Here is a 12,173-nt window from a genome sequence, read left to right as displayed (position 1 = left end):
GCAAATATATCACTGTATCATCTGCATACATTTGAACTTCAGACCCAGTACAGACAGAAGGCAGATCATTAATGTACAGGCTGAACAGGAGGGGCCCCCGTATTGACCCTTGGGGCACACCCACATCATAGCTAAGAGTGGGCGACAGCTCATTGCTTACTCTGACACACTGAGTTCTGCCTTCAAGGTAGGATTTCATCCATCTCAAGGCATCTGGGGAAAACTTGTACTTGGACAATTTTGTGATGAGAATCTAATGGTTAACAATATCAAAAGCCTTCCTTAGGTCCATAAACACATCCCCAACAACACCCCCTTTGTCCATCTTGGACTTCACATTTTCCAGAAGAAATCAGTTGGCCGTTTCTGTGGAGTGTTTCGCTCTGAAGCCAAACTGCATGGAGTGTAATGTGGAGGGGCTGTTGTTGAGGTGGGCAATCAGTTGTTCTGCTACACACTTTTCAACAACCTTCGACACCACAGGTAGTATACTAATGGGCCTGTAGTTACTCACGTCAGCAGGGTCACTCGATTTAAAGATGGCCGTTACTATGGCCGACTTACATACCCTTGGAAACACCCCCAGACCAATAGATGTGTTGGTGACCTTAGTAATGGGGCCAATGAGTGACTCTGTAGTTTTTAAGAAAGGTAGAGTCCATCCCAAACACATCTTTGGCTTTAGAGTTCTTTAGTGAGCTAATCACCTTGTTCACCTTTGTCTCAGAAACCTCCCCTATGATGAAGACAGGTTGAGCGTCATTCACTAGCACTGAGCCCAAGAAACCAGTGGAGGGGTTCTGTGTCAGTACCCTGACAGAGTCAATAAAGTAGGAATTGAAGGCTATTGCTATTTCGACTGCATCCTGTGTTAGATTGTTATTCACCATGATTTCTAGTCTTTTTGCAGTGTTACTATGGTCTTTTCCTGTTAACTTTTTCAGATTCTCCCAGATCAATTTAGAATTTCCCTTTGCATCACCAATTATGTTAATAAAAAAGTTTACCTTGGCCTGTCCGATTTCTTTCATCACCTTATTTCTCAACATGGTAAACCTACGTCTGTCATGCTCTTATTTGAATTTTAGGGCTGTTTTTAGAGCATAATCTCGTTCTTGCATCAATTTCCAGACTTCTCCATTTAGCCAAGGAAGAGTGCTCTTTTGGCCAGGTTTGGATTTGATTTTCTTTAGGTGTGTATGTATGCATGTGTCTGTGCCTGTGCCTATGTTTGTGGTGCTTCACAGTCCCCGCTGTTCCATAAGGTGTTTTTTTAATGTTTTTTAAGTCTAATTTTTCTGCTTGCATGAGTTATTTGATGTGGAGTAGAGTTCCATGTAGTCATGGCTCTATTTAGTACGGTGCCTGTTCCATAGTCTGTTATGCACTTGGGGACTGTGAAGAGACCTCTGGTGGCATGTCTTGTATGGTATGTATGCATGGGTGTCCGAGATGTGTGCCAGTAGTTCAAACAAACAGCTCGGTGCATTCACCATATCAATACCTCTCATAAATACAAGCAGTAATGAAGTCAATCTCCACTTTGAGTCAGGAGAGATTGACATGCATATTACTAATATTAGCTCTCCATGTAAATCCAAGGGCCAGCCGTGCTGCCCTGTTCTGAGCCAATTGCAATTTTCCTAAGTCCTTTTTTGTGGCACCTGACCACATGATGGAACAGTAGTCCAGGTGCGACAAAACTAGGGTCTGTAGGACCTGCCTTGTTGATGGTGTTGTTAAGAAATTGTGAACTGTAAATTGTTTACTGTAAAATAGCATTGTATCTGGTCAAACACAATTTTTTCCAAAAGTTTACTAAGGATTGGCAACAGGCTGATTGGTCGACTATTTGAGCCAGTAAAGGGGGCTTTACTATTCTTAGGCGGCAGAATGACTTTAGCTTCCCTCCAGGCCTGATGGCACACACTTTCTAGTAGGCTTAGATTGAAGATGTGGCAATATCATCTGCCATTATCCTCAGTAATTTTCCATCCAAGTTGTCAGGCCCAAGTGGCTTGTCATTGTTGATAGACAACAATAATTTTTTCACCTCTTCCACAGTAACTTTACGGAATTTAAAATGACAATGCTTGTCTTTTATAATTTGGTCAGTTATACTTGGATGTGTAGTGTCAGCATTTGTTGCTGGCATGTTATGCTTGCTAAACCTGACAATTAAAAAATCATTAAAGTAGTTAGCATTATCAGAGGGTTTTGTGATGAATGAGCCATCTGTTTCAATGAATGATGGAGCTGAGTTCGCTTTTTTTTCCCAGAATTTCATTGAATGTCTTCCAAAGCTTTTTACCATCATTCTTTATTTCATTTATCTTTGTTTCATAGTATAGTTTCTTCTTCTTTTCATTTAGGTTAGACACGGGATTTCTCAATTTGCAATACGTTTGCCAATCGGTTGTGCAGCCAGAGTTATTTGCCATTCCTTTTGCCTCATCCCTCTCAACCATACAATTTTTCAATTCCTCATCAATCCATGGGGATTCAACAGTTTTTAACAGTCATTTTCTTAATGGGTGCATGCTTATTAGTAACTGGAATAAGCAATTTCATAAATGTGTCAAGTGCAGCATCTGGTTGCTCCTCATTACACACCACGGACCAACAGATATTCTTACATCAACAACATAGGAATCACTACAAAACGTATTGTATGACCTCTTATACAATATATTAGGTCCAGCCTTTGGAACTGTGGTTCTCCTAGATATGGCTACTATAATGTGATCACTACATCCGATGGATCTGGATGCTGCTTTCAAGTAGATTGCTGCAGCATTAGTAAAGAGGAAAGGGCAGAGAAACAATGAGGAAATGTTAAGAAACAGGAGGGTGCTGTGCTGTGGCAGGCCTCAATCTCATAAGCCTGCCACTGGATAGCACACATGAATGGAAGCAGTCACATGAACAACGTTTACACCAATGAAATCCTGTCACTAACTCATATACCTCCTGTGCCTAGAACCGTTGTTTGTGCTATCCAACACTATAAACTTGCATCAGGACATCAATAAGCTGCTCCCAAACATTATAAACCTACATCAGGACAACAATAAGATGCTCCCTAACATGATAAACCTGCATTAGGACATCAATAACATGCTACCAAACATGATAAACCTGCATCAGGACATCAATAAGCTGCTCCCAAACATATTAAAACAACATCAGGACATCAATAAGCTGCTCCCAAACATTTTAAACCTGCATCAGGAAATGTAGTCTATCATGGTTCATGTGGGATTCAATGGCATTACGAAGGGCAGCTCAGAACAGCTGATGATGGATTTTAAAGAACTGATTGGGTCTCTGCTTGACACCAACTAACATCCCATAATACCTGTGTGCCCTCCCTAAATCGTGACATTGAACGGTTCAGCCGACTTGTAGCCCTCCATAACTGGCTACGTGACTATTGCAGCTCTGTGGGTGTAACATTCATTGAAAATGTGATACCTTCTAGAAACAAAGCTTGTTTTATAAGGAGGATGGGATCCACATAAAAACATAGATCTTTTTACAGGACAATTACAATGACCAAAACCCTGCTCAAGTAAATCCCTACCATTATGAAAACTAAAGGCTGGGTCATACAAAAAGTTTTGTAATGATTCCTATGCTGCTGATGTAAATAATATTTGTTTGTCTGTGGTGTGGAATGAGGAGCAACTAGACTCTGCACTTGACACATTAATGAAATTGCTTATTCCAGTTACTAATAAGCATGCACCCATTAAGAAAATGACTGTACAAACGCTTAAATCCCTGTGGATTGAAGAGGAATTGAAAAATGGTATGCTTGAGAGGGATGAGGCAAAGGGAATGGCAAATAACTCTGGCTGCACAACCGATTGGAAAACATACTGCAAATTGAGAAATCCCGTGTCTAACCTGAATGAAAAGAAGAAGAAACTATACTATGAAACAAAGATAGATGACAAAGAATGATGGTAAAAAGCTTTGGAAGACATTCAATGAAATGTTGGGGAAAAAAGCGAACTCAGCTCCATCCTTCATTGAATCAGATGGCACATTCATCACAAAACCCACTGATATGGCCAATTACTTTAATGATTTTTTCAACGGAAAGATTATCAAACTTAGGCATGACATGCCAGCAACAAATGCTGACACTACACATCCAAGTATAACTGATCAAATTATGAAAGACAAGCATTGTAATCTTCAATTTTGTAGAGTGAGTGTGGAAGAGGTGAACAATTATTGTTGTCTATTAACAATGACAAACCACTGTGGCCTGACAACTTGGATGGAAAATTACTGAGGATAATAGCAGACGATATTGCCACTCCTGTTTGCCACATCTTCAATCTAAGCCTACTAGAAAGTGTGTGCCATCAGGCCTGGAGGGAAGCTAAAGTCATTCTGCCGCCTAAGAATAGTAAAGCCCCCTTTACTGGCTCTTGGCACTCTGCCAGACCACTGACTAAAAGAGTCCTTATGAGCCCCCACTTCACAGTATAAGTATCAAACAAGGTTGTAAAGACTGTTGGCATCTAGTGGAAGCCTTAGGAAGTGCAATTTGACCCCATAGACACTGTGTTTTCAATAGGCCAAGAGTTGAAAAACTACAAACCTCAGATTTCCCACTTCCTGGTTGGATTTTTTTCAAGTCTTCGCCTGCCATATGAGTTCTGTTATACTCACAGACATCATTCAAACAGTTTTTGAAACTTCAGAGTGTTTTCTATCCAAATATACTTATAATATGCATATATTAACAACTGGGACTGAGTAGCAGGCAGTTTACTCTTGGCACGCTTTTCATCCAAACGTGAAAATGCCTCCCCCTATCCCAAACAGTCTTTAGGGTCGTTGTCCTGTTGGAAGGTGAACCTTCGCCCCAGTCTGAGGTCCGCTTTGGAGCAGGTTTTCATCAAGGATCTCTCTGTACTTTCCTCTGTTCATCTTTCCCTCGATCCTGACTAGTCCCTCAGTCACTGCCACAGAAAGACATCCCCACAGCATGATACTGCCACCACCATGCTTCACCGTAGAGATGGTGCCAGGTTTCCTCCAGACGTGACGCTTGGCATTCAGGCCAAAGATTTTAATCTTGGTTTCATCAGACCAGATAATCTTGTTTCTCATGGTCTGAGAGTCCTTTAGGTGCCTTTTGGCAAACTCCAAGCCTGATTGGTGGAGTGCTGCAGAGATGGTTGTCCTTCTGGAAGGTTCTCCCATCTCCACAGAGGAACAGTAGAGCTCTGTCAGAGTGACCATCGGGTTCTTGGTCACCTCCCAGACCAAAGCCCTTCTCCACCAATTACTCAGTTTGGCCAGGCGGCCAGCTCTAGGTTCCAAAGTTGGTGGTTCCAAACTTCTTTAATTTAAGAATAATGGAGGCCACTGTGTCCTTGGGGACCTTCAGTGCTGCAGAAATGTTTTGGTACCCTTCCCCAGATCTGTGCCTCAACACAATCCTGTCTCTGAGCTCTACAGACAATTCATTCGACCTCATGGCTTGGTTTTTGCTCTAACATGCACTGTCAACTGTGGGACCTCCTATAGACAGGTGTGTGCCATTCCAAATCATGTCAAATCAATTAAATTTACCACAGATGGACTCCAGTCAAGCTGTAGATACATCTCAAGGATGATCAATGGAAACAGGATGCAGCTGAGATCAATTTCGAGTCTCAAGGTAAAGGGTCTGAATACTTATGTTTTGTTTTTTTTTAATACATTTGGCAAACATTTCCAAAAACCTGTTTTCATTTTGTCATTATTGGATATTGTGTGTAGATTGATGAGGGGAAAAAAGTAATTTAATCAATTTTAGAATAAGGCTGTAAAGAAACTAAATGTGGAAAAAAGGGAAGGGGTCTGAATACTTCCCGAATGCGCTGTATTAAATAAAGTAAATTACAGATGGATCATGTGATGTAAAAAGAAAAAAGAGAGTATAAAACAACTCAACCTGGTGACTAATCAGGTGACCAATGAAGTCAAATGTCCTCTCTCAACACAATTACAGTTACAGTGTAGGGAGGTTAAGCGGAGTATGGTGAAGTTGCCCTTAGACGCTGATCTTGGGCCTGTGACACACATATCACAGTTGTGATAAAACAGGTATTTTTATGCATTTGTCTACACCAAAATATTTACACAACCGCTCCCAAAAAACAATACCGTAAACCTTGTAGTTAAAAAAAATATCCATTGCATCACAACTGTTAACTCAAATGCGTTGTACAACCTCAGTGTATCCTAGGCCTAAAAGGCCTGAATAGGTGTATCCAACATGGTGAAAATGTCACCCAGCAAGAACGCAAAAGCTATCCCATCCCTTCAGAGCTGCAGGAGTGCCTAGGCCATAAGGGGTGATAGGGGGGACTAAGAGGGTATTAGGAATTCTGCAAGGCCTTCATTGTCCCAAGTTGTCTTTTTCTGTTGAGGCAGTTGAAGAGAACGCATCTACGAGGGGAGGGAGGATAAAGAGGCAGGCAGCTGGTATGAGGTGCTGGCTATTTTTAGACTGGAATAGGGAAGGGGCTCCTTACACTCCAGTACGATGAACAGCCCCTACTAGACTCAATAGCTGATTACCATTGTCGTGTTATCCATTGTTGTTATCCATGTGAGCTATGCTTTCACCAGAGAAGCAAAATAAATCCAGACTAACAAACAATTACTTCATCTAACTCCCATAAGGAAGATTCAGACTGAATTCAATGGGAAAGTGGAAAGTTCTTATTTACAGAAAGTACCAGTTATCACTTGTTCAAACTTCTCTGGCAAATGCCTGATTGACACAAAGGCTGGCAAAGAGAACTAGTATTGCCACGGTGAGGGGGATAGGAAAAAACTGATCATGGCAGCCTAATACAAGGGCACGTGAATACTCAATTCCATGTGAGCACTTATACCGGGGTTGTGGTTATGGCTGTGGCGGCCACCAAATTTCATCAGCCCGTGATTGTCAAGCAAATAACTGTCGGTCTCACGGTAATTGAACGTTAATTAACATAAACACACTTAGCATCTTCTGGCTTCCATACATAGCCTACAAGCCACTGAAGCAGACCTTTGGAACATGTACATTTAAAAAAAGTCTAAATAAATCCATGATATATAGCCTACACCTTCACAATAAATCCATGATATATAGCCTACACCTTCACAATAAATCCATGATATATAGCCTACACCTTCACAATAAATCCTTTACATATTTTAGATAGGTCTAAAGTAACATGATATGAAGAAAATGTAGGCTATTTCAGAAGAATAGAATAGCATACTCTGAGTTGTCCTTATGTTAGGTCCCGATCTGGCTATACCAAATGGCTTTAGGCTACATTAGTTAATTTAGCAGACAAGATTTGCTTAGAATTCTGTGGCATTATTTTATAGTATGAAGAATACAATTGAACAAAGCTAAATGAAATAGAAAATATATTTTCTCCAAACGATTTGAGGGAGTCCGAACATGTGGCTATTCTCGGTTAACAAAGAAATAGGTACTACTATATGCTTAATTTAGAGTTATTAATGTAACTTTAGTTGTTCTAAAAACATTGGGCAATATGTTTTGAAAATGTAATACATTGTAAGGCTGCATGATGCGACTCCAATGATAATTTGCTTGAGGTTGCTTGAAAGGCTTTGCTTTTTTTGCACAGGCTGTACACACTCAGTCTCTCATTCACAATTTGACAAGCACTTGATAATTCCTCAAATTTTACGGCGGTATCCCCTTTGTGTGGCCACAATGCACCTTTAAAGAGTCCACACATCTCACTCACATGGCTCTCCATCACGTGATTGGATCTTTCTCACAGGCTACAAGTGAAGACAGACACATCGGAGGCGCGACTGCGTGCATCCTTATCCAATTCCGAGGTGCATATTGAAGATATTGGAGGAACTGTCCACATTTACTTTTCATCAGCCAACAAGATGAGTAGGCCTAATGAACAGCAAAAGCACTAGCCTATGTCAATCTACTGTCCCCCATAGTACAAAAGTCGACTTATTCTATTCTGTGCGAGAAATAAATATTCCAAACTTAGTCTGGGACAGTTGTGGGATGCGATAGATCCCAAGTTAAAATGTTGCTAAACTATTAAGCTATTCCTGCACATTATAAGCGCAGAAAGGCTACAAGCGTGAATGTTCCATTAGCGGGAAAACACCATTCTCAAAAGTGTCCGCAAATGCGTTTCTGCATGTAATGCTTTTATTATAAAGGTGCATTTTTTATGGTGAAAATGATCTTCCCCAAACTTGAAGCACACTGCTTATGAATGCCAGTTAGGCTCTACGGCCTTTGTAAAGCGGATTAATGTGCTTAATTTTGAGAAGTTATTTGGACGCTTTAGTTGTGATACAAACCTTATGCTGGGCATCATTCACAAGTGATAATATATCATTCACAAGTGATAGGCTAATATTGTCACCCATCAGACTATTCTTGATTTATTATTGTATTTACATATACTAAATAATATATGTGTGATATTCATTTTTGATTTAGAATGGACCATTATCATGCACCTGTCTCGAAACAGAGGCAGCGGGAAAAAATACATGTCATCTACGCACTTAGTTAGCGAATGGAGATCGCTTTTCCTGTGGTTCATTTTCATGCAAGCCAGGTAGGCTATACTCCTGTTGTATAGATAAGCAATGTGCTTAATATTAGGAAAGTTGAGAAATAAATATTGTAGGCCTAGCCTATAGAAAGCTGATGGGAGCCTCCTTTTTTTTAGTAGAGGCCATCACTATGTTTTTTCACACAATTGCATAGCCTATAGAAATGTTGCACAACATGAGCTTATGTGCTCTCATGAAGTGTTTGATTCAATTTTTGATTACATTTGCATTGCAATGATGTCAGAGTGATTAGAGGGACAATAGAGTGCTTAGTCCCAGGCAGTTAACAAGTTTGGTAGGCTACTAATGACCATCAACAGCATCAGAGCAAGGAGAAGCCTAACAGGCTGACTACACCGCTCGCGCACGTTGCAAAATACATTTTGACATACATGTTATTCAATCATTGAACCCACACTGCTTGCGCATGCAAACGAGCGTCTGCGTTGCTAAGGGCTAAAATAGAAGTCAGTTCTATTTCTGACACAGATCGCGCTGCAAGTCCTGCCTCTCCCATCTCCTCATTGGTTTATAGAAGCAGCTACCCACGTGCCATCTCCTCATTGGTTATACCCACGTGGGTGACTGAAAGATGAACGAGGTCAGTGCCGGTAATGCACCTAATTTATGAAAGTTGTCAATCGCAATATAAAGTCAAGAGAAGAAAAGGCCTGGAAGGAGGAGAGATGACTAGAAATGATTCGGTTGACTGTTTTATGTGTGGATTAATAGGCAGAGTAGAGGACCTTGTGCAATTCAGGTAAAATAACACCTCTATGTTTATGTCCCAGGACAAATTAGTTAGCAACAGCAAGCTAGCTAAATAGGACAAATTAGCTAGCAAGTGCAAGCTAGCTAGCTAAATTGCCATAAATGTTTAATGCTTTTCGACCTGTCCCCAAATTAAGAGTTTGTTTTGATATTTGAACCTGCGTGTCGTGATCGCGTTTATGCATGATGGTGCACAATGGCGCACGCGCACAGCCAGTTTGGGTTCCGTGTAATTACTGTGACTAAAAGGTCATGTGGAATTTGACTGCCTTCATGACTCGTGACCGCCGGATACACGTCAAACAACACTATTTGATGTGTCAAATAAGCTTGTTGACCAATCAGGACCTAAATGTGACTGCACGTCACATAATGATTTCACATGTTCATACATTTTACGTAGTTATATAGACCGTTTTGGGAGTTACTAGAAGACCCGATTTTTAATATGTTTCAAGATTGCATCAAAAGTGGGGAATTGGTCTCCACTATGAAACAGGGCCTTATTTCATTGATTCCAAAGCCCGATAAAGACCCCTCTCTCATTGACAATTGGAGACCAATTACTTTATTAAATATTGATTACAAATGGCTTGCTCTGGTTTATGCCAAAAGATTAAAGAAAGGAAGACATTATAAATTAGACTCAAACAGGATTTATATACAGTGCCTTGCGAAAGTATTCGGCCCCCTTGAACTTTGCGACCTTTTGCCACATTTCAGGCTTCAAACATAAAGATATAAAACTGTATTATTTTTTTTGTGAAGAATCAACAACAAGTGGGACACAATCATGAAGTGGAACGACATTTATTGGATATTTCAAACTTTTTTAACAAATCAAAAACTGAAAAATTGGGCGTGCAAAATTATTCAGCCCCTTTACTTTCAGTGCAGCAAACTCTCTCCAGAAGTTCAGTGAGGATCTCTGAATGATCCAATGTTGACCTAAATGACTAATGATGATGAATACAATCCACCTGTGTGTAATCAAGTCTCCGTATAAATGCACCTGCACTGTGATAGTCTCAGAGGTCCGTTAAAAGCGCAGAGAGCATCATGAAGAACAAGGAACACACCAGGCAGGTCCGAGATACTGTTGTGAAGAAGTTTAAAGCCGGATTTGGATACAAAAAGATTTCCCAAGCTTTAAACATCCCAAGGAGCACTGTGCAAGCGATAATATTGAAATGGAAGGAGTATCAGACCACTGCAAATCTACCAAGACCTGGCCGTCCCTCTAAACTTTCAGCTCATACAAGGAGAAGACTGATCAGAGATGCAGCCAAGAGGCCCATGATCACTCTGGATGAACTGCAGAGATCTACAGCTGAGGTGGGAGACTCTGTCCATAGGACAACAATCAGTCGTATATTGCACAAATCTGGCCTTTATGGAAGAGTGGCAAGAAGAAAGCCATTTCTTAAAGATATCCATAAAAAGTGTCGCTTAAAGTTTGCCACAAGCCACCTGGGAGACACACCAAACATGTGGAAGAAGGTGCTCTGGTCAGATGAAACCAAAATTGAACTTTTTGGCAACAATGCAAAACGTTATGTTTGGCGTAAAAGCAACACAGCTGAACACACCATCCCCACTGTCAAACATGGTGGTGGCAGCATCATGGTTTGGGCCTGCTTTTCTTCAGCAGGGACAGGGAAGATGGTTAAAATTGATGGGAAGATGGATGGAGCCAAATACAGGACCATTCTGGAAGAAAACCTGATGGAGTCTGCAAAAGACCTGAGACTGGGACGGAGATTTGTCTTCCAACAAGACAATGATCCAAAACATAAAGCAAAATCTACAATGGAATGGTTCAAAAATAAACATATCCAGGTGTTAGAATGGCCAAGTCAAAGTCCAGACCTGAATCCAATCGAGAATCTGTGGAAAGAACTGAAAACTACTGTTCACAAATGCTCTCCATCCAACCTCACTGAGCTCGAGTTGTTTTGCAAGGAGGAATGGGAAAAATGTCAGTCTCTCGATGTGCAAAACTGATAGAGACATACCCCAAGCGACTTACAGCTGTAATCGCAGCAAAAGGTGGCGCTACAAAGTATTAACTTAAGGGGGCTGAATACTTTTGCACGCCCAATTTTTCAGTTTTTGATTTGTTAAAAAAGTTTGAAATATCCAATAAATGTCGTTCCACTTCATGATTGTGTCCCACTTGTTGTTGATTCTTCACAAAAAAATACAGTTTTATATCTTTATGTTTGAAGCCTGAAATGTGGCAAAAGGTCGCAAAGTTCAAGGGGGCCGAATACTTTCGCAAGGCACTGTAAGCTTTAATATCCGTTGAATGTTCTTGGACCTTACAGATTATTCAGATGCAATTGACTCAGATGCGGTTGTCTTATTTTTGGACTTCTGTAAAGCCTTTGACACAATTGAACTTGAATTTCTCTGTAGGTCACTTAAACTTTTTGGATTCGGTTAAAATATTATCAGTCATTCGCATGTTTTACAAATATATAAATAGTTCACTGTTACTAAACCTTAATATTTCCAAATGATTCAGTATCAACAGAAGTGTACGACAGGGATGCCCAATTTCGCCATTTTTATTAATTTTGGTTGTGGAACTTCTATCTCTAGATATTCTGAATAATGCAAATTTGCATGGCTTAACCATTTTTAACAAAGAAATCAACATTTCCCAACTGGCTTTTTTCTTAAGAGACAAAGACCAGGTCGCCCATGCCCTTAATGCTATAACTGCATTTTCTATTGCATCAGGATTAGAGGTCGACCGATTA

The sequence above is a fragment of the Oncorhynchus mykiss genome, chromosome 27 (assembly GCF_013265735.2).
Source record: "Oncorhynchus mykiss isolate Arlee chromosome 27, USDA_OmykA_1.1, whole genome shotgun sequence".
Classification (NCBI taxonomy): Eukaryota; Metazoa; Chordata; class Actinopteri; order Salmoniformes; family Salmonidae; genus Oncorhynchus; species Oncorhynchus mykiss.
The sequence above is the reverse complement of the archived record's forward strand: the minus strand, read 5'-3'. Positions refer to the sequence as shown.